At 36.4% G+C, this 26634-nt stretch overlaps 1 long non-coding RNA gene across 3 annotated transcripts in view; it reads left to right on the top strand.

Annotated features, from left to right (window-relative positions):
* The window catches only part of LOC147578482 (uncharacterized), an 81019-nt gene that overhangs the window by 29810 nt on the left and 24575 nt on the right, over positions 1–26634 (top strand). For 2 of the 3 annotated variants that reach the window (XR_015255230.1, XR_015255232.1), the window contains exons 3-5: positions 325–435; positions 18303–18411; positions 20931–22427. This is a non-coding gene — a long non-coding RNA (uncharacterized LOC147578482). Of the gene's footprint in view, positions 1–324; positions 436–18302; positions 18412–20930; positions 22428–26634 lie in introns of those variants that run through there. The other variant, XR_015255231.1, reaches the window with a different exon arrangement.

Genomic DNA, 26634 nt, shown 5'->3' with positions numbered 1-26634 from the left:
TCCTAAAAGGCTAATCTTTCACCTGGAAGGAAGTCTGAGATTTTGCTCCTTTTTCCCCATTATGTGCACCTCCTCGTTTTAATCTTGATTCATTCTGAGAGTATATGAAAAATTTAAATAAGTATTCCCTGTGTTACCCATGACATCTTACATTGCTGAACTGGCAAGAAATTTAAATTCTGAATGTACATGCTACTTTTTAAAATCATTTTGCTTTTATCCTCCCCCACCCCCCATAGTGGGTGGTAGAATTTTACAGAATCTTTCTGTCGGTAAAAGAAAAAAAAAAAAAAACCTAAAAGAATTGTTTGCTTTTAATTTCAGGTCCGGTCTCTACATGGCATGCTGAGTTTAGGGAAATCTGCATGCCGCTTTGCTTTCCTTTCCCACAAAAGACGCTGAGGTGTCCCTGGTGTGCTTAACGGCACATTTCAGGTCAGTCCACTCCAGCGTTTTTCCATTAGAGATGACCTGCACCTTTCAGTTGTCTTTTATTCTTGCCTGCCGCAGAAAATATAAACATACAAACAAATGAGTGAGGGCATGCCCCTCTAAAGAAAATTCAAGTCCTGGATGAGGTGCTAGAGAGAGACTGGGCTTGTTTAACCCGGCACGGTTCAGAGTGAGCAAGAGTGTATCAGAGGGGAGAGTCACTGTTGTGCGTGAACTCAGCCCTTCTGCCACACTTTAAATACCTTTCGTCTTCTGCCAGCTTACATCAGCTGTCAGACAGAGTTGCAAAAATGCAGTGGAGATGCCGTTGACTCCAGTGTATTGAGAGAGCAAAACAGATCCCTAGGTAAAATGGTGAAGAAGAGATTTTAAATGAACTTACAGACATGGAAGAGAGGATGCTTTGTGCAGTCATAAGACTGGGATTCTTAGCCTTTTGCATGATTCAAGATGAGCATAGAGGAGGAAGAGGAACATCTGATTAATTGAAATGTCATGATTGGTCACTGTGTGCCAGGCGTATAGAGAAAAACATAAAAATGTTGACTGTGCCCTTAACGAACTTACTCACTGATGAGCAGTTGGGCCACAAAAAATGTCCAGACGTTTCTTGTAACTCCATAAACTGAGATTTCTGAGGAGTTTTATAATACTGAAATGATCTAATAATCTTCATTTCTTCTCTTTCTACCAGGGTTGGTTTATTCCAGGAGCAACACTTCTTTGACTGCCTTTTTCCCTCCAAATTCTTGCCGTGGCATTTCTCCTATCAAAGGGAAATCCAACCACATAGCTCCAGACACCTTCTCCTTACTTCCTATTTCCCCAACATTTTGTTTTAAAAATTTTCACACACATAGAAAGAGAACACTCATGTAGCCACTACCTAGATTTACCATTGATGTTTTGCTACACTCATTTTATCACACATGTAACCATCCATCATCAATCCATCTGGTAATCTTTTTTTTTTTATTTTTTTTTAACGTTTATTTGTTTTTGAGACAGAGAGAGACAGAGCATGAATGGGGGGAGGGTCAGAGAGAGAGACACACACAGAATCAGAAGCAGGCTCCAGGTTCTGAGCTGTCAGCACAGAGCCCGACGCGGGGCTCGAACTCATGGACCGCGAGATCACGACCTGAGCCAAAGTCAGACACTTAACCGACTGAGCCACCCAGGCGCCCCCCATCTGGTAATCTTTAAACATATTTCCAAGTAAGTTGCAGACATCATTACATTTGCCCTAAATACTTCAGCATGCCTATAGTTAACTATTATTTTTGTGGTTTTTTTTTCTCTTGAACTAAATTTTACACACGATGGAATATATTCTTATTAAGTTTCAATAAATGCACACATTTGTATAACACAGACCCCTATCAAGATATAGGACATCACTATCACCCCAGAAAATTTCCTCACCCTCTTTCTGATCAGTGTCCTACCTCCACTCTCATCAGAAGAAACTGCCATTCTGATTTTTTTTTATAATAAAAATTGGTTTTGCCTGTTTTAGAACTTCCTATAAAATGGAGTCATACAACATGTTCTGCTATGTGTCTGGCTGCTTTCACTAAGGAATTCTTTTGAGATTCACCTACATTGCTGGTTTTCTTTTTATGGCTGAGTTGTGTTATATTCTCTGAATACAATGCAATTTGTCTACCTATGTTCCTACTAATGGACATTTGGGTTATTTCTAAAGTTTTGGGGTATTATGTTTTTTTTTTTTAATTTCTTTAATTGGGGTCTTATGAATAAAGCCACTATAGACATTCTTTTTATGAACATAGATTTTTGATTCTTTTGGATAAATATCTATATGTGGGATTGCTGGCTCATAGAGTGTATGGTTGTTTTAAGGAACTGATATATATATGTTTTTAACAATATCATTATGCCAGTGTATATTCCATCCACAATAACTAAAATTTTGGTCATTTTACTTCTTTGACAACATCTGGTGTTGTCAGTCTTTTTATTTAAGGCCATTTTTTGTTTTTACTTTTTTGTTTTCCTTTCATCTTTCATGTGTCTTCAATCACTCTCTTTCTTCAAGATGATTATTATGTCTTAATCAGCCTTCAAACATGCTCTGGTGTTCTACTCCTTACAAAACAAAGAACACAAAAAAATTTTGACCAAAAATCTCCCTCCAGCTACCAAATTATTTCTCTACGCTCCTTAACAACTCAGCTTCTGCACTTTATCAACTAAGCTGCTTCTACTTTATCACTTGAAACTTCCTGACTTCTGGATGTTGGGGTTGCTCTTTAGCCCTTGGTCCTAGACCTACCTACGTTCTGGTTATGCATCTTTTCCTTAAGAATTGTGTTTCCATGTTTAAACCAATCCCAATGCCAACAATTCTCAAACTTATATCTCTGGCCTGAACTTTCCTTTGAGTTTCACCTGCCTACTTTCCATTTCCATTTCCACATTTCTCTGATGCTGATAGCTCAAAGTCACCATACCTGATTTTGATCTCATGCTTTTCCAATTATGCTGTTCCTCCAGGATTCTCAGTCTTTGCTAGGATTCTGCATTTCTTCTTACTCTGAGATTTAAAAAATCTAATAATTTTTACATCTAGTTAAACACACTAAGACATATACTTTGGAAAAAGATTAAAATAATCTAAAAGAAGTACCTAAAATATCTGATGTCTAAAAAGAAATTAGTCAATACCTAGAATGAATTAAACATCTATTTACCAATACTTAGTGAATATAGCAAAAGTCATTCACAGTGAGTGGAAAATTTGCAGGCTTAAAATATTTATTTCATAAAAGAAGAAGGATAAACATGGATGAGTTAATAGGTAATTCAGATAATAGAAAAGGAACAAAAGATAAATCTCAACTAAATGAATGATGAAATAAATGATGACCAGAAAAGAATAAAATTGAACTGATATAAGAAATAAAACAAGTGGCATGATCAAAAAATGATTATAGGATGATCTTAACACTAAGTTGCATATTATGAGAAACTTAAGGTCTCTAGACTCATTCTAAAGGTGGAGGGATATTATAGAAAGTAGAGCTCTAATCTGATAGAACTGATGTCTTTATAAGATGAGGGACAGACACCAGAGATGGTTCCCTCCACTTGTACACAAAGAAGAGGTCATGTGAGCACACAACAATATGGCAGCCACCTACAAGCCAAGAAAAGAAGCCTCAGCATCTTGTCAGCACCTTCATGTTGGACTTCTCAGCATCAAGAACCGTGAGAAATAAATTTCTATTGGGCAAACCAGCCAGCCAGTATCATTTTGTAATGGCAGCCCAAGCAACCAGTACAAAGAAGAAAGAGTGAGGTGTTTTGCTATTCCTGAGTGAGGGAAGATGATTTAGGGATATAAAATGATTTTACTGCAGAGGAGAAGGAAAATATGAGAAAATGCACTGGGATGATTTTTCCTGTCTAATCTTCAACTGGGAAATAACTGAAAAGAGCCCTCTGAAATGTCTCTGAAACAGATAAGTCATAGTAAAATGATCTGACAGAGTTTGTACTTGATAGCTGCCAACAGCTACAAAAGGTGGTCACAAATATTTGGAAGATTTTAGAGGGTGTGAATGGGAGAACCAGCTTAGCATTAATAAATGAGTTCCAAAGCATTGAGAGAGTTTCAGTGGGAAATGAACAAGGAGAAATAATCTAAGATGTCTATGTCCTAATCCTAAGAATCTGCTACCTTATGTGGCAAAAGAGGCTTTGCAGATATGATTAAGGTTGCAGACCCTGAGATAGGAGGACTATCCTGGATTATCCTGGGTGAGTCCTATCTAATCAAACGAGTCCTTAAAATGGAGAAACTTTCTTGGCTATAGTCAGAGAAAGAGGTGTGATGACAGAAGTTCTTTGGAGATGAAGGAAGGGAACCATAAATCAAGGAATGAAGTGGCCTTTAAGAAGCCAGAAAAGTAAAGGAAACTGGTTCTTCCCTTGATTCTCCAGGAAAAATGTCAGTCCTGCTGACTCCTTGATTTAGTGCAACCCATGTCAGAATTCTGTTTTTCAAAACTATAAGATAATGCATGTTGTTGTTTAAGCCAGCAAGTTTGTGGTCATTCCTTATGGCAGTAACAGAACACAAATACAAATTTTGTTCTACACCTTTGGACCAGAGCATAGAAAATAAAGAAACATGAACGTAGTTAAACATGCCAAAACTTGACATCGCACACAAAGAAAATATTTGTCCACCCACACTTCTACTATGAGGATGCTGTATACTAAAATACCTATTAGCTTATATAATTCATACTATGTATAAGAATGTAAGTGTGTACGTTTTGTATATACACATATTTAGACAGAAACATACATATAAAGAGTGATCGGGTAGATTAGAGGAGTTTAATACTAGAAAATACTATCAGTCATTGCATTGCATCTCATAATGATCACAAACCCGTTTAGCACAATTTTATGTGACAGGTGTGTTTTTAAGTGCTTTACACATATTAAGAATTTTAAATCTCACAACAGTCCTATGAGGTAAGTGGTTTATTTTTATCCCATTTTGCAGGTATGCAAACTAAGACCAAAAAAAAAAGTTCAGCAAACTGGCCAAGGTCTACCAGCTTGGCGGGTGATAGAGGTGGAACCTAAATTTAGGTATTGTAGGTTTAGAGAAGCTGCTCTTAAACTGTACTGTGGAGACGCTGAAACACTAATAGATGTTGATGTATTTCAATGCCTTTACATATACGCGGTAGAATACAGGTAAATTGAGATAACCTTTCAGCAATTAAAAACATCTAATACATGATCGGGGCGCCTAGGTGGCTCAGTAGGTTGAGCATCCGACTCTTGGTTTCAGCTCAGGTCATGATCTCACAGTTCGGGAGTTCGAGCCCCATGATGATGATGGGCTCTGTGCTGGCAGTATGACATCTGTTTGGGATTCTCTCTCTCTCTTCTTTCTCTGCTCCTCCCCGGCTCATTCTCTCTCACGCTCTCTCTCTCAAAAATAAATACATAAACATGAAAAAATCTAATACCTGACTGTGTATTACTAGTTAAAATGTATTACTAGTTAAAGTGTACAAAATAATCTATTATTTTAAAAAAATGTTCATAATAAGGTAATAGAGGCACTCCCATTAAAATCATAAACCAAGTAAGGAGAACTGCTCTCATAGTAACTTAACCTTCTTGTGCACTGTTTGTTTATTGCTCTAAGGCATAGTGAACTTAAAACATGAAAATACAATTATATGCTTATACAGTATTAGAATTCTAAAAGGAAACTCCGCAGGTTAATGAGAATATTAAGAAGGTGGTGGAATAAAAATAAGTTTCAAATGTCAATATATTAGTTTCTATGCTACAAATACTGAGGATAGAAAAACAAAAAATCTCAAGTTTTATTTATCTATTTATTATCTATCTATCTATCTATCTATTTATTTATTACTTTTTAATGTTTATTTATTTTTGAGAGACAGAGAGAGACAGAGCATGAGCGGGTGAGGGACAGAGAGGAAGACACAGAATCCGAAGCAGGCTCCTGGCTCTGAGCTGTCAGCACAGAGCCTGATGCAGGGCTCGAACTCATTAATTGTGAGAGCATGACCTGAGCTGCAGTTAGCTGCTTAACCAACTGAGCCATCCAGGCGCCCCTTGAATTTGTTTTAATAGAACGGCATGATTGTTTTACTAAAATGTGGACAATGAAAATCTACATGCTAATTTTTGCTAATGCAATATGTACGAAACCTCACATAGAATACTAGCTAATTTCCTGCAACATGTTATTTTAAATAACCCAAAATGACCAAATATGTTCATTTTAGGAACACGAAGAATATTATAGTAGAAAATCTATTAATGTGACACAACACATTAATTACTTAGCCAAAGTGGCATTTTGGATTTATTTAGCACACCCTCCTGAATTTTTCAAAGTATCATTTTATCCGAGGAGCTCCTTACTTCCCCAAAGCATATGCTGAACTTTCTAAGAACAGAGGTTTGTCCTCTGTTTGGATAGCATCTAAGTTTCTCCCCAAATGTTCACCTTCCAGTATTAGCATTTAAAATCAGTGAGAAAGAGGGGTCTTTGCTAATAAACATTAGTGGAACAGTTGACTTAGCAATTTGGAAAATGCTAGAATTACTGTCATATCAAACTTTTCCTCCAAGTAAGTCCCAGATATACTAAAGATACATTAATGAAATAGAATGTAAGTCATAACGTCAGTAGGAGGAAACCTTAGGCATTGCTAGGAAATAAAAATGTCTCATACAGAAGGATAAACAACTTTTTAAATAAACAAGGAAAGTGAAAAAATAAGTAAAAAATATTAGTAGCTTTAATGACAAGAACACAAAAAAGAGAGTGTATGTCCATACCTAAATTAAAAGGACAATGATAATGTAGGGAGACATTGCCGTATATTTGACACAAAAATTATTGATAACCTTAATATTGAAAAAGCTTCTACACCATCACTAATAGGAGTAAAACGTTTTCTGTGTGCAGGTAATTCATAAAAGACAGCTGGAGAGATACAAGTGGTCTATAAACGTGCAAAAAGTATTTAAGAGTCTCCCCAGATCATTGATATATGATTTTTCACCTCAAATTAACTAAGTTTAAGAAGAAAAAGAGAAAAGCTTCTCATATCTAGTGAAGTTTGCGTTAAGTAAGGATGCCAACTTAGGCACCCTCGATGGAGTGTAAATAATGCACCATTCCTAGCCAGAGGAAAATTTGGAAGTGTGAACTAAAGAATCTTGGGGCGCCTGGGTGGCGCAGTCGGTTAAGCGTCCGACTTCAGCCAGGTCACGATCTCGCGGTCCGTGAGTTCGAGCCCCGCGTCGGGCTCTGGGCTGATGGCTCAGAGCCTGGAGCCTGTTTCCGATTCTGTGTCTCCCTCTCTCTCTGCCCCTCCCCCGTTCATGCTCTGTCTCTCTCTGTCCCAAAAATAAATAAACGTTGGAAAAAAAAAAAAGAATCTTTAAAATTTCTCTTATTGCATTGACCAATTTTAATTAAGAAAAAAAATTTTCAACATATGTGGTAGTGATTTCAATTTTAGAAATGATCAAGATATATGACAACATCCAGTTATGAAAATTGTCACCAAAGCATAATTTATAAGAGTTAAAATTATATTTCTATACTCAATATCATATCAGTTAAATACACTGTGCAAGGTCTACAAAGGGATATTATAAAACAATTAAGTGTACTGTTTTACAAGAAACTTTAAAGTCTTGAGAAATTTTAGCAACAGGTGTTTACAAAAAAAAAATAATAACCCATTGAATTTATCACACAGTTATTGAGAATCAGGAAGATACGCATATATTGTACATACACACAAACTCTGGCATGGAAAAGTCTTTCTTCCTTTGCTGCCATATGAGATTTCTACCTGATCTTCTCCTATGTGTCTCAGTTCTTCCTTTCTTCTCTTCCAGGTGAAAATCCCCTTTCCCTTTTCCCTCCACCCATGTCCTTACTTTCTCCTTAGCATCTCTCTTTCTTTCTCTTTTTCTCTCTCACTCTCTCTCTCTTTCTCAAACTATTGGGTACAAACTACGAATTCCTCTAATTCTTCAACGCAGAACAGTTCAGTCCTGCTTTGTTTTCTACTCTCTCTTTCAAGAACTTTGCCTTTTATACATAGACCGTGTTCCAGTAAATCTCCCACAAAGAGCCAACTTTTTGCTATAAGTTATACACTTTCCTAAATTTGAAAGGCAGATGCCAATGTCAGTCAGGGTTTTTTGAGAAAACATTTAATAGCATAGTTTTCTTATTGCTTCTACATAGAAAACTATGCTAAAGCACAAGTGACAAATGCAAAGAAATACTTATCTATAAAGATGTTCATCAGTGTTTTTTTTTATATATTACTGTTTATAATATATATATTTTCCTTTTTTTCATGTTTATTCATTTTCTAAAGATACAGACAGAGCATGAGTCGGGGTGGGGAGGTGGAGAGAGGGAGACACAGAATCCAAAGCAGGGTCCAGGCTCTGAGCTGTCAGCACAGAGCCTGACACAGGGTTTGAACCCCTAAACCCACGAATGGACGCTTAACCAACTCAACCACCCAGGCATCCCTATAATACTTTTCTAAAAGAAGTAATGTAAATGTAATTGACTTAATTAATAGATGCATTTTACATCTTGTCATCATTTCATTATATGTATATTATGTTATATATATATATAATGATGTTATACAAAATTATATATAATATCAGTTAACATATAACTAACATATTAGTAGTATATATAACAACATTATTATCATATATAACAGTAGTATATAAATGCATACACATGGCATGCACGCATACACTGTCATGAGTTGATTCAAACAGATCAATCAATTGGTCTGGGATGAGTGTAAGAGTTTCTAAAATTTCTAATATTTAATATGATAATTATTATCATCAGCTAAGTTTGAAAAAATTAATTTAATAAGATTAACTTATATCAGGGGCATGTGGGTGGCTCAGTTGATTTAGCGACTGACTCTTGATCAGGTCATGAACTTATGGTTCAGGAGACTGAGCTCTGCACTGATAGTGTGGAGCCTCCTTGGGATTTGCTCTCTTTCTCTCTCTCTGACCATCCCCCATCCACACATGTGTGTGCACGCACACACATCTCTCTCAAAATAAATAAACTAAAAAAAAAATAATAAGATTAACTTACATCTCGTATATAAATACAAATGAGCTGTTTGGAGAGAAAGAGAAGTAGTTTCCAAATTTGGAGGACAGGTAAGTAATTTTAGGTCGCATGAGATAGGACTGAGAAGTTGGGAAGTGACATAAGGCAATGTGAGCACATCAGGATTTTGAGAACAAAAAGAAAATTATACTTTGAAGTGGAATGGTGCAAAAGAGATAACAAAAAAAAAAAAAGTGTACACTTTTAAACATTTTCTTAGAATGGCACCGAGGCATCCTTTAATTTCCCTCTTATCCTCTCCTGTCTGTAATATCCAGATCTCAAATTAGTGTTTAAGATTTATAGATTAGTCCCATTTTAATTGAAATAATCTAGTGTGCGACATCCTGGTCTTATCTACAATTCTATGCAAAGTACATTGTAAAGTTTGAAGAGTTCTCTTATCAACATGTGAAGCATGGTCAAGTTTAAGTTGATACTCCTTTCCACTTAATTTTACCAATTTATTTTAACTATCCTTCCCCCCTCTCAAAATTTGGGAATATGTGAACAATGACCAGCTCTTCAGCATTCAACAAATATTTATGATCTTAATCTTAAGTGTCATAAAATGACATGATGTGTAACAGTATTTCCTTGTCATTTCTCTGATCAGCAGTGAAGTTATCTGAGTTTAACATCTCTTTCAATTCTACATTTCCTCAAGGGATACAATAGCCAATTGTAAAACATTATAAGGCCAAATGACTAAATTAGTAAGCATATAACAGAAGGTCATAAAATCTCGTGAAAATTTGCAAATTTGGACTTCCCATATAAAAGCAGAGTGAGCTCAAAACCTGAGTGTCTCAGGACCTGACAACAATTTGAATGAGCGTAATACTTGTCTGAAAGAAATGTAAGGCTGTGTTCAATTTAGATTTCTCTATGTTCCTATACTGAGGAAGGCAACAATTGTGTTTTAAACTATATTCTTTTTTATCAGTGTTTATTCTAGTTTATATTACATGAGTGTCCCTATAACTTTAAGCAAACCGTGTAATTCCTTGTATTTTATCCTAAGGCTACAGGCAAATAGACAAATGCAACTTTACAAAATGTTCTTTGCAACAATCGTTATAATGAGATAAAAAATACTATAAATATATGATCGTTTGCCCTCTCCACTAGTTGACCATAAACCGCACTTGTATTTATTTAATTTAATTATTTAATTCATTATAAAATAATCTGCACACCCATTTATTAGCTCTCCTGAATAGTAGGCCATTAGTTATAACACAGTGACGATTCCAATTCTAGATCTTTGCTAATCTTTTCGGTGTGACATCGTAGCTCACTTTGACGCTTAGCAACCTTCTGTGTGCTACTCTGTCTTTTTCTATTAATCCAAGAATAAAACTAGTATCAACTCTTTGTACTTTTATAACATTAGGTGCTATTTACATCATTTTAAAAGGAGAATCATGGTGCGTTTGACCAAGAACTTTTTTATGACTCACACCTAGAAAATTTTCTTCTCAAATCTCTATTTGTAGAGAATAATCCATTTTTGTCACTCGTTATCAGCACAGTGCTCCTGCTTCTTATGTATTTTATCCTTTTTTTTATACAAGAATTCTCAAAAATAAATATATTTGGGGGAGGGGGGCTCATTCACGAGAATGATAAAAATGGTTGTCATTGTCTTTTAATCTTCTATATATTAACCATATATATATATATATATATATATATATGTATATAATATATGTCAAATGTCCTTTGTGTGGTTCACTTGTGTTTTTATTTGTTCTGTTCAATTCACCTCTATCTTTTATGTTATTGAAAACCGTATTAATTAGTTTAAAATCGTTCAATCCCTAAGCTACTTTCAATAGCTTAATGGTCCTCATTTCTGTGATAACTGCTTCTGAATCATTTCTTCCCCTCTTCAGATTAGATATCTTTTGACATCATGTTACTTGCTCTTTTAGTTGTTATTTTTTGTTTGTTTCTTAACTTTCTCCCCCCCGCCCCCAAAACTCTTCAGTTTGTTTGTAATTTCTCAAGTTAGTCTTCATGTGTTTAGTCTCATTCCTTGTCCTATCACTGCCTTCCACTCATTTTTTTTTTCCCACGATGAAAGTTATCAATAAATATTGCTGGATTTTGTGGTGAAATCTTTTTCTTCTCATCATAAGACCCTTTTATCTCCTCTTAATTTTTTTTAATGTTCATTTATTTTTGAGAGACAGAAAGACAGAGCCCGAGTGGGGAAGGGGCAGAGAGAGAGAGGGACATACAGAATCCAAAGCAGGATTCCAGGTTCTGAGCTGTCAGCACTGAGCCTGATGCAGGGCTCGAACCCACAAGCTGTGAGATGATGTCCTTAGCTGAAGTCAGACACTTAACCGACTGAGCCGCCGAGGCATTCCTTATTTCCTCTTTAATGGTCACAAATTCTACTCCCAAATCTCCCTCCCACTCTCTCTCACCCACCCATCCATGTTTTTCCTTAGGAGTTATGTACTTTATTCTGTAAAGTCAACTGATTTAAACATTTTCCACCTTTTGTCACCCTGGAAGAGAGATGTTGTCTGTCTATTCTGAAATGTTTCTATTTTTGTTCAGTCACACTAAGACACAAGCTGTATTATTACTTCAATTTTCCATATGAAGGATGTGATGATTTAGCAATTTGTTTCCAGTGGTATAGCTTGCTTATAACAGGCCTGAGGTGAAAACCTAATTTTAACCATTCTTAACTCAATGACTATGCTCCTATACATTTCTTTTTATTTATTTTTTTGCTAATACAATAATTTGGAATTTGCTGTGGGATATTGAACAAACCATGTAACTTCTCTGGTTTAGTTTCTCTATCTATAAAATAAGGTAGGGTTACATTCCTTGGAAAAGGTCTACAAGTAGAGTGCCATTTCACTTATTTTATTTACACTTGTACCAATTTATACTGGGTCGGTTAATTGAAAGGACTCAAAAGATTTCACAGATTGTATTCACCAGAGGCTATAAGAAAGGAGAAGTGTATAGCGTACTACAGGAAAGAAAGGGCCAGCCATCACAGAGAGGTCTGGAAGCTTCCAGACACAGCCCTTTGGTTTCTTCTCAGCCACACAGGACAAGCTGAACATTCGAATGAGGGAACACCAAGATCTGTGCCATGTGGCTCAGGGAGCTTAAGCACACAAGTTGCAGAGGGGAGTTTTGCCCTACTGATCTCACAGCTGAAAACAGTCTGGAAAACCTTTTAAGTACAAAACATCCATTTACATATCCACACCATAGATTTGATTCCCAGCCTCACCCATTATACAATTCCATCCTCTATCTCTTCCAACCAGGATGCCCACCTGCCTCCTTCCCAGGGCTGCTGTGAGGACGGAATGAGATGATGTATATTCATGACTTTGAAAACTCTAATGTAAGGTCTTATTTTCTCTTTGGGAAGCAAGAGGGATCACACTGAATCTAGACTATTAAACTACAGAGAAGAAAAGAATAATATATCTACCTGGCTGGATTTGCAGTCTTTCTTTAGATATGCCATTTCGAACAAACAAAAAATGAATCCAAAGGGGTGAGAAAGTGTAGCTGCAAATTGGGAAAAAAAAAAGTGTTTTTCAAGAGCTGCAGTTTTTCACTCTAAGATGTGCAGGCTTATCATCCTGCAGAGGGAAACTTTCCAGGGGGGTGGAGAGAGAGTTTCCCACCTAGGGCTTTGAGTAAAAAGTATAAAGGGAAGCCTAGATACCATATGTCTAAATACTTAAAAGTTACATATCAAAGTAACAAGCTGTGAAATAAAATATGACTTAATCCCTTGAAAAAGTTACCTACAAAATGATCTGGATTTCTAGGTCATTTAGAACTCCCACTCCTGCAAATAACATGCCCCTAGTCAGGATTCTATGTTTCTCTTTCTACCTGAGGCTCCATCATCCTGCACAATGATGGGCTTTGCATGCATGTGTGTAGACACTACAAGCTTGGAAATCCAACTCCAGCTATTTAACCTAACCCTGCAAACAGCAACCCTGTGTACAGACCTCAGGCCTGGTCTCCCACAGGAGGAAATTCACCCTTGGGAAGTGAGACCTGGGGCAGGGGCTCACACTGCTCCTGCTCTAGATGCCTTAGTTGTGGTGGTGGGATAAGTTTTAGCCGTTCACATTTATTATAGTCATTGATAGGTTTTGTCTCATATCTGATTTTATACTTTGCCACTGATCCATTTATTATATGTCTGCTATTACAGTCAATATTTTCTATTTATTTTTTCTCAATGTTTAATTTTTATTTTACTATGTTCTCCTGCTTTTTTCCTCCTGCTTTTTAAAATTGTTGCTCTTTTTCCTCTAGTGGTATACAGGATATGCATAGGATATGTATAAAGTTTAAGGTCATATTATAATCAGCAAGCAAAACTTTCCTTCAAATAAGACAAAACTTTCTTCTTCAACTTGCCTACCGTCCATACCTTCTTTTTAATGTTTTGACATTGTTAATAAATATTTTCCATTTTATGGCCCTTTCTGTTTTAGGAATTTCCTTTCGAAAGAAAAATCACACAATGAGAACAGTAGCAAGCATTTTAATTATAAATTTTATGAGTGCTAATGCTAATAACTATTAGTTGATTATAAAAATATGTTTTTAAAATCATTTTCTTCAGAATTTCTTGGCTATTATTCTATTGATCTTAGTGAGCTTTAGAAGGTAAGGCAACCAGAGAAAAAAGAGTAAATGCAAGCTAATGTAAAGAAATTGTGCAAGGGCTAAGTTCACGTGAATTGGGAACAGGAATGGACCAACTGACATATACAGGGAGTATCTATGAAAGGTACAGTGTAGCATCCTCTGAGAGGAGGAAGAAGAAGAAAGGGACAGCCGAAGAGAAATTTCAAAAGAAAACCAAAGAAAATAAAAGAACATATCGGAACATGTATCATCTTTTGAGTTATGGACAGTGATACAGATTTGGCAGTCATCAGTATATTAGAATCTAAATTTCAGGTGATGATTAAAGCCACGGATATGAAGGAAGGTTTGGGCAAAGTATATGTAGAGTGAAAAGAAAAGTTGCAAAAGTAAATTTTTATTTACATAAAAAGACAGAGTGGGTGTGTAAGACAAGTCTGAGAAGACACAGGTGCTTTTTAATGTGTGTGTGTGTGTGTGTGTGTGTGTGTGTGTGTGTGTGTGTGTTTTAGCCCACTGGAATAGAAATATAGAGTGGATGGTGTTATAAGGTAGGTGATTCACTCCAACTTTTCTTCTTGTACAAATACTCCTAAATATTAAAAAAAAATAATGTAAAACAATACTTACATTTTGTCATTGCATTGGTCTAATTTGCCAATATTAGACTAACGAGAAGAGAAGGCAAATGTGAGAGGAAAGCAAAATAAAAGTATCTTTACTTACATGTAAAATGTTGAGAACAATTAAAAAATAACCATTCCATGTTTCCAGTAGAATATTTGCTCTTAGAGTTTGCATAATTTCTGGATGTCCCAATAGGTAAGATATATTGTTGTCAAAAATAAGTTGCTCTGTCTTTGAAAATTCATTAAAATTGTCTCAGTGTTAGTGCAGTTTGGGGAAAGTAATACCATCTTGAATGCCCTAAACTATTTGCTCCCTGGATTATTTTGTGGTGTGGTCATATTCTGAGAGCAGAGAGGAGAGAACTGGGAAAACATGATACCAGTTTGTCCCTTTTCAAAGTTCGTAAGGTGTTTAGGGACTTCAGAACTTGATTTTTTTGTGTGTGGGTTAGTTTACCTCAGAGAAGATGAACTGATGAACAGAGACGACAAACATATGATTAAGAATCATTTTATATTAAATCATGTCCCTGAGAATAGTCAGGAACTGAAGCTGCCCACATTTCTGTAGTTGTACGATACCTATAACTTTCCATTAAACTTTTGGGGTCTGTTTGTAAATTACTGCATGCTGTTATCACAGTTGACTGTGCGTTGTAGAAATGTTCAAGAAAGGTCTGGAGCCACGGTGTTCTGTTGATGTGACCCAGACCAAGTTATGTAACATCTTTGAGATCCAGCTGCCTCATCAGTACTCTGAGCATAGTAGCACTCATCTTATATTAATGTGAATTTTAAAAGGTCCCCAGCTCACACCTTAACATATAGTGTGCACACAGCAAGAGCTAGGCTTCCTCTCTGAGGTAAACCCTGGCTATGAACACAAGACAGCTGTTATCTCAGGGGAAGCTATTATCTTTGATATTACCCAAGATAGAAGATGAGAAGAGGGAAAAAGCAAAATGAATTGAAATGAACAACTGGAATAAACAGACATATCTTCCTCAGCAGGAGTTATTAAATTAATTAACTTTAAAAAGAACTAAATCCATGGTTAAGGAAGGAATTAAAGGTCAATATTTATGTCAACAATATATAAGTGGAATTAGAAATTAAAACAAACACTATTTAAATTAATAACCCTTCAAATGAAATACTTAGTCATGTCAAAAAATATCCATAAAATACGTACAAGCTGTAGATGAGGACAATTATGAAGCTCTAATGAAGGAGATCAAAGAATAAAGTAAATGAAAATGTACTTTATGTTCATAATAGGGAGATTCAGTGTTGTCAAAATTTCAGTTTTTCCCAACTCGATTTATGGATTTCTCACCATACCAGTCAAGATCACAACAAGTGATTTTAGGACAAACTGATTCTAAATCTTATATGGGGAGGCAACACAATATTGAAGGAAGAGAACAAAGTCGGAACACTGACAGGACCTGACGTCAAGTCTTTCTATAAAGCTACAGAAATCCAGACAGTGTGATATTGGCAAAAGAACACTCAAATAGATCAATAAAAAATAGAGAGCCCATAGAGAAGTGAAAAAATAAGGTAAGAAAAAAAAATAAATGTGTCTGTCAGAAAAGGAAGCCACTGAATTTTTGTACTCTTTTTCCTACTAGTTATCTAGCTATAAAATTCTCCTGTTCAAAACCATTGTGAAATTTTTTATGTAGTCGATAGAAAATATGTTATATGAGAGTATTCTTCAAACTTAGATCCTAGAAACTGTAAATGGGATGTTATATTTCATCTTCATTTTTCAAAGGATCATTGTCTATCAATGAAGAAGATAATTTTTAATTACCATCAACTTTTTTTGCACAATGGTCTTGGCATAAAATAAATTAAAAACACAGTAATTGTGAATAAACATGCAATGCTTTTGTTTTCATGTAGAAATAGAAGATACCAGTCATGGAAAGCAATAATACCAAGCCATAGTAGGAACAAAGATAGAAACTGGAAAACTTGGGTCGCGCATAAAACTATAGGAATTTCTAGTATGTAAATGAACTGAGTAAATTAAAACAAAACAAAACAAAAGAACAACAACAAAACTAGAGAAAATGGGTTCAAAAACCTGATTGCAGATGGTCCTTGGGCAAAGGAAAACTAATTCACAGTTTCTCTAAAGTTGCTTTTTTCCTGCTGAGTTGAATGTTCATGGTTAAGCATCACCTGATAGAGTATATCAATCCTTAAGTATCTATCCTCCCAATTTGCTTGATCCTATTTGTCTTCTGGACCACTTGCCCTATGAAGATTCCTGGGTGCCACTGCCCATGCCTCATCTCCTAACATTTTTGGCTGTGTGAGCCTGATCCTGGGTGAGTGTAAATCTCCATCAAGGCTTAATTTGTGCCTGCCATCATAGAGGTAGCAGAAGCAGTTCTGGATTGTAGATTTAACTGAACCAGGCCCCGAAGTTTCTGGAAATTCCCACCAATGTTGGACTCTGTTGAAGCATTCTACTACAGTACATGGCTTTCCTAATGGCTACTTGGAGGGGACAAGTAACCAACATAAAGAAAAAAAAAAGACATTGAATATTGACTAGATACAAGAGACAAGATGGAACCAGCAATGGCAATTCTGAAGCATTATGGTTCCATATGGCCAGTGCAGTAACGTTCATATTAGAGAACATGGGTTAAATTTTCTTGACTGGCTTGGTCAAGTACCACCTTGGATTAGTTTTTCCTCTTTCTTTGTTTTACTCTCCTTTCCCCCTTATTCTTGTTGCAAGGATCTTGGGATTTCAAATTTCCCTCCTCTCTCTTTGCCAAAAATTTTAGCATATAAACTTTGCCTTAAAGTAGCAGAGCCTGGCTAAGACCACATGTCATATCTTTGCAATGGGTAAGGAGAACTAAATTGGATTACCATAAATGACCAGTTTTGTTATATATTAATAAGTGTAACTCAATAAGATGCTCTGCAGTCGATGATGTTTGGAAAATATTGAGTGAAGCAAGTGTAGTCAAGTTTCTGTACTTAATACTCTTGATTTATATTGCTTTTTTTTTCCTCCCCTTTCTCAGAGCATCCACTGCGACTAAAATATCTGAAATGCATCATGGAAACAACATTTAGAGAGGAGAAATGGTAGAAAATGTAAAGTTCCATAGAATCCAGGGAGGTAATATAAGTAAATAAAACAGCCTGCTGGCGTCCTAAACTGGAGAGAGCTTGCACCAGCTAGACTGGAACACCTTCAGAGGATGGGTAACATATGTGAATGTGGGTTCTGAGTTACTGGACCTGCTGATGTTTCAGTATATGACAAAAATCTACATTTGCTAAAAAATATGGAATCTTCTGTTAAAAATAGTGACATCTGATTCTAATTTTTAAATTTTTTTTTTTTAACGTTTATTTATTTTTGAGACAGAGAGAGACAGAACATGAACGGGGGAGGGGCAGAGAGAGAGGGAGACACAGAATCGGAAGCAGGCTCCAGGCTCTGAGCAATCAGCCCAGAGCCTGACGCGGGGCTCGAACTCACGGGCTGTGAGATTGTGACCTGAGCCGAAGTCGGACGCCCAGCCAACTGAGCCACCCAGGCGCCCCTCTAATTTTTAAAAGTCCTTGCATGGTCCAAAGACAACAGGACTGTAAGCTGGACCAGAGCCAATAGTTTATAGCAATGGTGAGGTTACTCTTTGAGTACTCTGATAAGTCCACTGCCTTCTAAGCACTTCAGGGGGAAGGGGAAAAAAAAATCAAAGAAACATTTCTTACTTTCAAGGGACTCAGGAAGAGCAGGAATTTTTCTTATCATTTTATATCTAGTTTGTGTATGTATATACAATATATTTTCTCAGGTCATCCCAGAGTGGAAATCTATCTCAGAGGAAAATTTGATGTCCTTGTTCAGCCTGGAGCACAATTCTACGATGCATCAGTTCTACTTCATAGCTCATTAAATTGCTGGTAAGTTGCTTACTCCTTTTTATCCTTCCATTTTGAAATTAGTGTGAGGATTTGGCAAACATGTATACTTATATTTTATGCCTAGATATGTATCTTTGATTTAACTAAAGCAAATTCTTGGGTGAGTGATTTTGTTTCACAGAAAGGATTTTGTTTTAATTGAGTTGAAAATATCATTCTCTCCAACTATTACAATCTAGGGAAGTATCACAAAGATGATGATGACTATTGACAATACCTCTCAAAATCCATCCACTTGTGACATGATGGTATGTGATGAGTGATGCAAGAATTAAGTTACAACGTTATTATGAGTGAGCTACTGTGTTGTCAGCTCATTCATGAATTAATTATTGCTACAACTAAAATTTTTTAGTGGAGTAATAATGAGCATTATGCTTCCACTAAATATCAGTCTAATGTGATGATCAGTGGTATGTGTACAACAGTTGGCAGAATTCACAGATGGCTCCCCATGACCTCCACCCCCTGGTGTTATCATCATGAATATGTTATATAGCAAAAGGGATTTTGCAGATGTAATTGAGGTTATTAATCTGTTGAGATTAAGATAGTGAGATTATCCCAGTAGGCCTGACTGAATCACATGAGCCCTTTAAAAGAAGGGTATTTTTTTAAGCTGTCAGCAGAAGACAAAGTCAGATTTAAAGCTTGAAAGAGGTTGGCATGAAGGGGGTTTTGTTTTGCTGAGATGGAGGGGACCTTAAAGTGGCTGGTTGGACCTAAGATCCATTCCTGGTTGACAGCCAGCCAAAAACAAAAAAACAAAACAAAACAAAACAAAACAAAAACAAAAACAAAAAAACATTGGGGCATTATCTTAGAACCATAAAGGAATTGAATTCTGCCAATAAATAAGAAATGAAGAAATGAAGTATCTGCCTTGTATTTATTTTTCTTGTCTTATTACCTAAATAGGAGCACTGGTAAAACACTGAATATAGTTGATGATATGTGGTGTCATTGTCTTATTTCTGACTTAATTTTTTTTTAATTTTTAATTTTTTTTTAAAGTAGGCTTTACACCCAGGATAGAGCCCAGCATGGGCCCTGAACCCACAACCCTGAGATCAAGACCTGAGCTGAAATCAAGAGTCAGATGCTTGGGGCACCCGGGCGGCTCAGTCAGTTAAGCACCAGACTTCGGCTCAGGTCATGATCTCATTGTGAGTTTGAGCCCTGCATCAGGCACTCTGCTGTCAGCTCAGAGCCAGCTTGGGATCCTCTGTCCCCCTCTCTCACTGCCCCTCCCCAGCTCACACTCTTTCTCTCTCAAAAATAAATAAGCATTAAAAAAAAAAAAAAAGTCAGATGCTTAACCAACTGAGCCACCCAGGCATCCTTTATTTCTGACTTCAATTAGAAACATTTCTAAGTTTCACCATTTTCTAGTATTTCTTTGTAGGCTGCTTTTAAATAAACTTTATTAGGTTAAAAAAGCTCCTTTCTTTTCCTAGATTCTTAATAGGGAAATTTTCTTTCTTTGTTTTGTGGGGAAAATGTTTTATAATTAAGGAGTATTCCTTATTTCTTAAAAGGCTTATAAAGTTTACTGTAATACTCTTTGTGCCTAGCGTCTTTTTGTAAGAAAGTTTAAATTACCGACTAAATTTATTAGCATCATCCTGTTTATATTTCTGTGAGTTTATAAGTTAACTTGTGGCAATTTAGAGTTTTCTAGAAAAATATGTATTCCATGGAAATTTTCAGCTATCCACATGGAATTGTACATGGCACTTTCTTATATAAAAAAAAAAAAAAAAACACAATTAGTTGTACGTACTTCTGATTTTTGCTTCTAAATGTAAAGAGCTTGGAAATTACCAATTCTTTTCTGACAACAAGGGAAAAGGCTGAGCAAACTGAAAATCAATGACTTTTCTGGGCCCCGTGAAAGAATTGAGGTCACAGGGAAAATGATTACCCTGGGATCTGGGAAGAGGAGGAAATACAAAGAAGCAACACTGAGGTCACCTTTCTGGAATGGAAGCCACTGGGGTCATAAACTGGTAGGAAAACTTAAATAGAAACTCGGATGAATTGCTGGAGACTGAGGGTGGGTTATCAGGGAGCGAAAAAGTTCTGGAAGATCAGAGTGAGGAGGTACCCACACTTTCATGGGTTTTACTTCTGGGAACCACCAGGGACTCCCTGTGAAGAACAAAGGAAAAGCACCCTCAGTCACTGGCAGAGGAGGGCAAGAGGAAACATTTGAAATATGTCCGGTGAGTTTCACGTAACGAAGGCCTTTTCTCCTGTGAAAATAGATTTTAAAAGAGTCTTATCTCACCCAGTCTGCAGAAGGGCAATTAACCGGCTGGGGCCAACTGTAGCTGGTCTCACCTCAGGGGAAGGAAAGAAAAAAAAACAAAAAAACAAAAAAAAACACAAGAAACTAAAGGGGAGGTCACAGCTCAGGGACTTAGGTCCACCAAAAAAACTGAGATTTAATCATAATATTAAATAATCCTCTTCTCTACATCTTATCACCACGTCAGCAGGACTCCTGCGTGATAACAGTTGATCACAGCTGAAGAACTACAATGTATGAGTTCTATTTAAGAAGGAGTTCTTAGGAATACCCAAAGACAACAGGGGAGCTAAAAGACAAGGGCATCAGAGGAATTTGACCACCCTGGAACCTACAGCTTTAGCAACCATTAATTACAGTCGGCCAGATGAACATAAAACTTCACAGTGAATTTATCAATGTGTTTTCTGCTTTTTTGGAACAGGCTGGGGATGAGTTAACTGTGTTCAAATCTTGTATAGGTTACAACTTAATTTTGTCTGCTTGATCTAGAAGTTCCTGAAAAAGATGTATACAGACGATATACAGACAATTTATGTACCAGTGCAATGACAGATACTCTGGAAAATACAGTCTGGAGAAAGAACTAAAGGAGAAAGGGTGAGAGAAAGGAAACTGAGGTAGGAAATATGAATTGAAGCTAACTGATGGACTACCAAAATGGACACTACTTCATGACAAGCTCCAAAGAGAAACAGCTCAATGGATATGTCCACTCAGTATACAAGATTCTTCTGGATTTGTTTGTTTGTTTGTTTGTTTATTTGTTTATTTTAAAGAAGCCCATAAGAGCAGGTACATGTTATGGATTAAATTCCATTCCCTCAAAATTCATATGTCATCCTAACGTGTAATATGACTGTATTCAGAAAAAGGCCGTTGAGGAAGTAATTAAGGTCAAATGAGGTCATAAGGGTGGGGCCCTAATTCTGATTGGATTAGTATCCTTAGAAGAAGAGGAAGAGGCTCCATGGGTATGTGTACCCAGAGGAAAGGCCATGTATGTAAGGACACAAAGAGGAGACAGCTGTCTGCACACAAAAGAAGGAGGTCTGAGGACACCCCAAACGTGCTGACACCTTGGTCCTTGACTCCTAGCCTCTGGGTCTATGAAAAAACAAACTGTTGCTATTTCAGCCACCTAATTGTACTCTGTTATGACAGTCCTAACAAACTAATATAGTAAAGAGGGGAATCTCCCAGGCTTCCATCTGTCTCTTTAATCTATCGGGTCCCAATTCTAAAAGATTGCATCACCCCTTGGATGATGCAGTTCAGGATGCCGTACCTGATCTCTTTGGTACAGAGTTTAAACCAAGTCTAGAAATGTCATTAAAGCTGGAAACTCTGGGTGTGTAGCTGGTTGGCTGAGATATGCAGGTGGCCAAAGGGAGGTGATTGGCACTTCCCAGGCAATGTGAATACTTGGTATTGCATGTGGCAGTGTGTTATAGGAAGTGAACCACATTATAAATTTCAGTGTATCCTCAAGATATGTGTCCTGTATAATAGGGGAAGTGGGGAAGCTAATATCTGAACTCAGAAGACCATCTTAACTGGAAGTCTTATAGACATTTATTATTCCCATTTCTCTTAAGTTTCATTTTACTTAAATGAATATACCTCACATTTAGATATACAATAAACTCTTTGGGTTATCTAGTTTAACACTCTCATGCTAAAAGTGAGATGGGGCGCCTGGGTGGCACAGTTGGTTAAGTGTCCGACTTCAGCCAGGTCACGATCTCGCGGTCCGTGAGTTCGAGCCCCGCGTCAGGCTCTGGGCTGATGGCTCGGAGCCTGGAGCCTGTTTCCGATTCTGTGTCTCCCTCTCTCTCTGCCCCTCCCCCGTTCATGCTGTGTCTCTCTCTGTCCCAAAAATAAATAAATGTTGAAAAAAAAACATTAAAAAAAAATAAATAAATAAAAGTGAGAGAATTCCGGCTCACAAAAGTGGTATTACTTGCTTAATTTGTAGATACTAAGGGATTTGCTTTACCTAATTTGCTTAGTCTTAGAATTTGGTTCTCAACCCATTGTAAAATCCAAGGGACTTCCCCTTATTTTATGCTTATGTTCTATGAGGATAGATCGATAAAAAATAGCATGATATGGCATGAGAGGCTGTAAAATTTCAAATGGCACACAAGTTGAACTATCTGCCTTTGTTTTCCAAATATGGTAGCTAATAAAACAGAACTTGAGCAGAATAAGGTGTTCAGTATAAAAGGTAAAGCTGTGATGCTGACTTCAAAGTTAGCGGATGAAACCAATCACTTCTTTACACTGAACTGTAAAAGGTCAGTTACAAGAGAGAAAAATACTATTGGAGGCTTACATTTAGTGCAGCAATACGTCAGCTAGCATTGGGTAACCAGGTGAATAAACTTGCCTTAGTGGCTGTCTTTTGTCACTTGTTTTTTCTGAAAAAGCATATCAAATTGCAATATTTTTAATTAAGAGAAAATAATACGATTATTCGAAAAATATGGGAATCAGGAAGAATACGAAGATTATAAGGAATAAACAGTCGTTACAAATTGAAAACAGGAATGATGTATCACGTGTTCTAGGCATCTAAGTTGACAATATTGTGAGTCTATGATACAATTTGGGGGGACCTGTTCTTTAAAATAAAAGTAATCAACATCATCTAATGTATATTCAGTGTTTGAGAATATAACAGGAGCAAAATGACAAAATCCACTCCGATTTTGTTCTTTACTTCCATTAAAACTAGAAGCAAACATTACTGTTTCCTGGTTTGATGCTGAGTGTATAGGTGATAGCTGGCAGTTCATCCAGAATCGCTCATAAGTAATCAGTAGACGCTATGCCTTATGTGACAGCTCTTCATTTAGTTTAATTTACTGTAACTCACGTGTATTAATATCCTAGTAAGCTCCCTGGTGTCCCATTTCTGGCAGTGTGAGTGTCTCATTTTCTCTGTATGGGATTCCCTTGTGAAATATTTGGGAGCTCTAACACAGAAAGCATCAGGAAGGGAAGGATGCTGCTTGGAGGAATAGTTTTTTATGTGGTCGACTAAGTAATCTGTTACTCAAAAGGTGATAAAAACACGTAGTTTGGATAAATTGTTTTAACATTTATTGCAAAATTTATAATTGCATCGATTGCTGAAAATAATACCATTAAATAAATGTAGTAGTATTTGTTTTTCTTGCTGTGTTCCTTTCCTAAATTTTACAAATGTGTATTAAATTCATACTACGTGTAAGCCACGGTGGTATATGTTTATAGATCCAAACGCATTGTTAGAAATTCCATTTTCACTAGTATAGATAAATAGATACCTCCCACTAAAAACAACTGTGAATGCTTTATAAACTATTTATAGTTCATTTATTTGTTGTCTATTTATTTACTTATCTACATTAGGATGGCTCATGCATTCTTATATGCAATATACTGTATTCCATAAATATAGTTACTCATGTCTGATGCTCGACATGTATCGTATTTGTTCAGCGGGATTCTCTTATATTCAGCTTTTGTGTCCTTTGGGTTTTTTTCCCATCATTCTTTGAATATTTTCTTATTGAAGGCAGTAGAAGACACTTCAGGTTTATTTTTTAATTTTCATACCCCAGCTTTGGAATTAGCTGTTTCTCCAAAAAAACCTCACAACCTTTAGGTGGAAAAAGATATTTAGCAGCCAAAATCAGGGTGGTAAGTGTGCTCACTGCTGCCTGTATTATTGGTCTTAGGCTCTTATTGGAAAAAGAAAGGGCATGTGACATATATAATATCATTTTTTATATCTATTTATTTTTCTCTCTGTCTTAAAGACCATGAGTTCATACTGGTATTTCAAATTCCCAAGAGTGAGAAATTGGACTCTCATTACTATCAATATGTTCATTCATTTAATCAAGCCTAGAGCACACAGAAAGTAGTTTCACAGTTGCTAACTCGTTACTACAAAAAGGAATTCTGTATTTGTTTACTGTATGTATGTGGAATACATAAACTTTTTTTCCCCAATTTTATCAAGACGCAATTGACATCCATCACTGTATAAGTTTAAGGCATACACCATGAAGGTTTGATTTACATATATTGTGAAATGATGAATGCATTCGATTCAGTTAACGTCTATCTTCTCATATGGATACAACAACAACAACACAAAAAAGAAAAAAAAAGAGAAAACATTCTCTCTTTGTGATGAGAACTCTTAGGATCTACTCTCTTTAACAACTCCGTTTCCTATATATCATACAGAAGTGTTAGCTTTAGTCATCCTGTGTACATCACATCCTAGTACGTAGCTTAAGCATTTAATTCATTTTCTCAAAAGCAGACATTCATGTAATCCCCACCCCTAACAAGAATAGAACATTTTTTTCAGTCTCCTTCCTAGTTGTTCTCCTCTCGTGCCAAATTACTTTCCTGAATTTTTATCATGAATATACCACAATCTGTTTGTACATTCTCCTGTTGGTGGGCATTTGAATTATTTCCATTTTTTAAGCTATTTTGAACAAAGTTTCTACAAGTATTCTTGGGCAAAATTTTTGTAGACATATTTTCATTTCTCTTGGGTAAATACCTAGGAGTGGAATTATTTGGATTACACAATGGGTACATGTTCAATTTTGTAAGAAACTGCCAAACTGTTTTGTAACTTATCCTTCCAGTTTACCTTCCCGTATTCAATGTATGAACATTCCAGTGGCCCCACATCCTTGCTTACATTTGGTGCTGTCAACCTTTTAAAATGTTATCCATTATAATTGATAAGATATGGAATTTCTCATTATTTTTATAATTTTTATCTCCCTGATTTACTAATAATGGTAATTACTCTCTTGTGTTGTCCATGTGTACTTAAAGACCTGCATTCTTATGTTTTTTTGAGACTGTTTCATTAATGTGGATAAAGTCAGGATTGCTGACCATGTGTCTCATATCTTCTACATCTTTGCTGATTTTCTCTCTATTTCTTAAGTATTATTGATAAAGGAGAGTTGAAATATCCATGTATAATTAGGGGTTTATGTACTTCTCCTACCAGTAACGTTAGGTTTTGCTCCTCATGGTTTGAAGCTCCACGAATGCTTCACGGAATTATTATTACTTTTAAAAAATTTTTTAATGTCTATTCATTTTTGAGAGGGAGAGAGAGACAGAGTGTGAGTGAGACAGGGGCAGAGAGAGAGGGAGACACAGAATCTGAAGCAGGCTCCAGGCTCTGAGCTGTCAGCACAGAGCCTGATGCCAGGTTCAAACTCACCAAGATCATGACCTGGGCTAAAGTCGGACGCTTAACTGACTGAGCCACCCAGGTGCCCCATGAAATTATTTTTTAATGTATCTATTCACTATTTGGCTATATCTCTCTGTATATTTTCAATGATTTCCTTAGGTATTTTAACAAATATACCTTACATTTCGTGGCTCATTTAGAATTAGTAGTTTCTTTTTTACATAAAATGTAGGAAACCTTGTAATTATGCAGGTCACTTTACCTTTCCTCTTTTATGTTATTGTTTCGATATGTATGACTTCCACATATACTGAAAATCCCACGAAGCAGTGTTATAAGTTTTCCTTCAGCAGTCATATAGTTTATTTTTTTTTTTTTTAATGTTTATATTTATTTTGGAGACAGAGAGAGACAGAGCATGAGCAGGGGAGAGGCAGAGAGAGAGAAACAAAATCCAAAGCAGGCTCCAGGCTCCGAGCTGTCAGCACAGAGCCCAATGTGGGGCTCCAACCCACAAATCGCGAGATCATGACCTGAGCCAAAGTGGGACGCTCAACCAACTGAGCCACCCAGGTGCCCCTAGTGATATATATTTTAAATAACTTGGAAGAAGAATATTATTTTAGTTTTTAAGTTTATTTACTTATTTGGAAAGAGACAG

This window comes from Puma concolor, chromosome C1 (genome assembly GCF_028749965.1).
Source record: "Puma concolor isolate L17-30 chromosome C1, mPumCon1.1.hap2, whole genome shotgun sequence".
Classification (NCBI taxonomy): Eukaryota; Metazoa; Chordata; class Mammalia; order Carnivora; family Felidae; genus Puma; species Puma concolor.
Note: the sequence above shows the minus strand (reverse complement) of the source record. Positions and strands in the feature narration are given on the sequence as shown.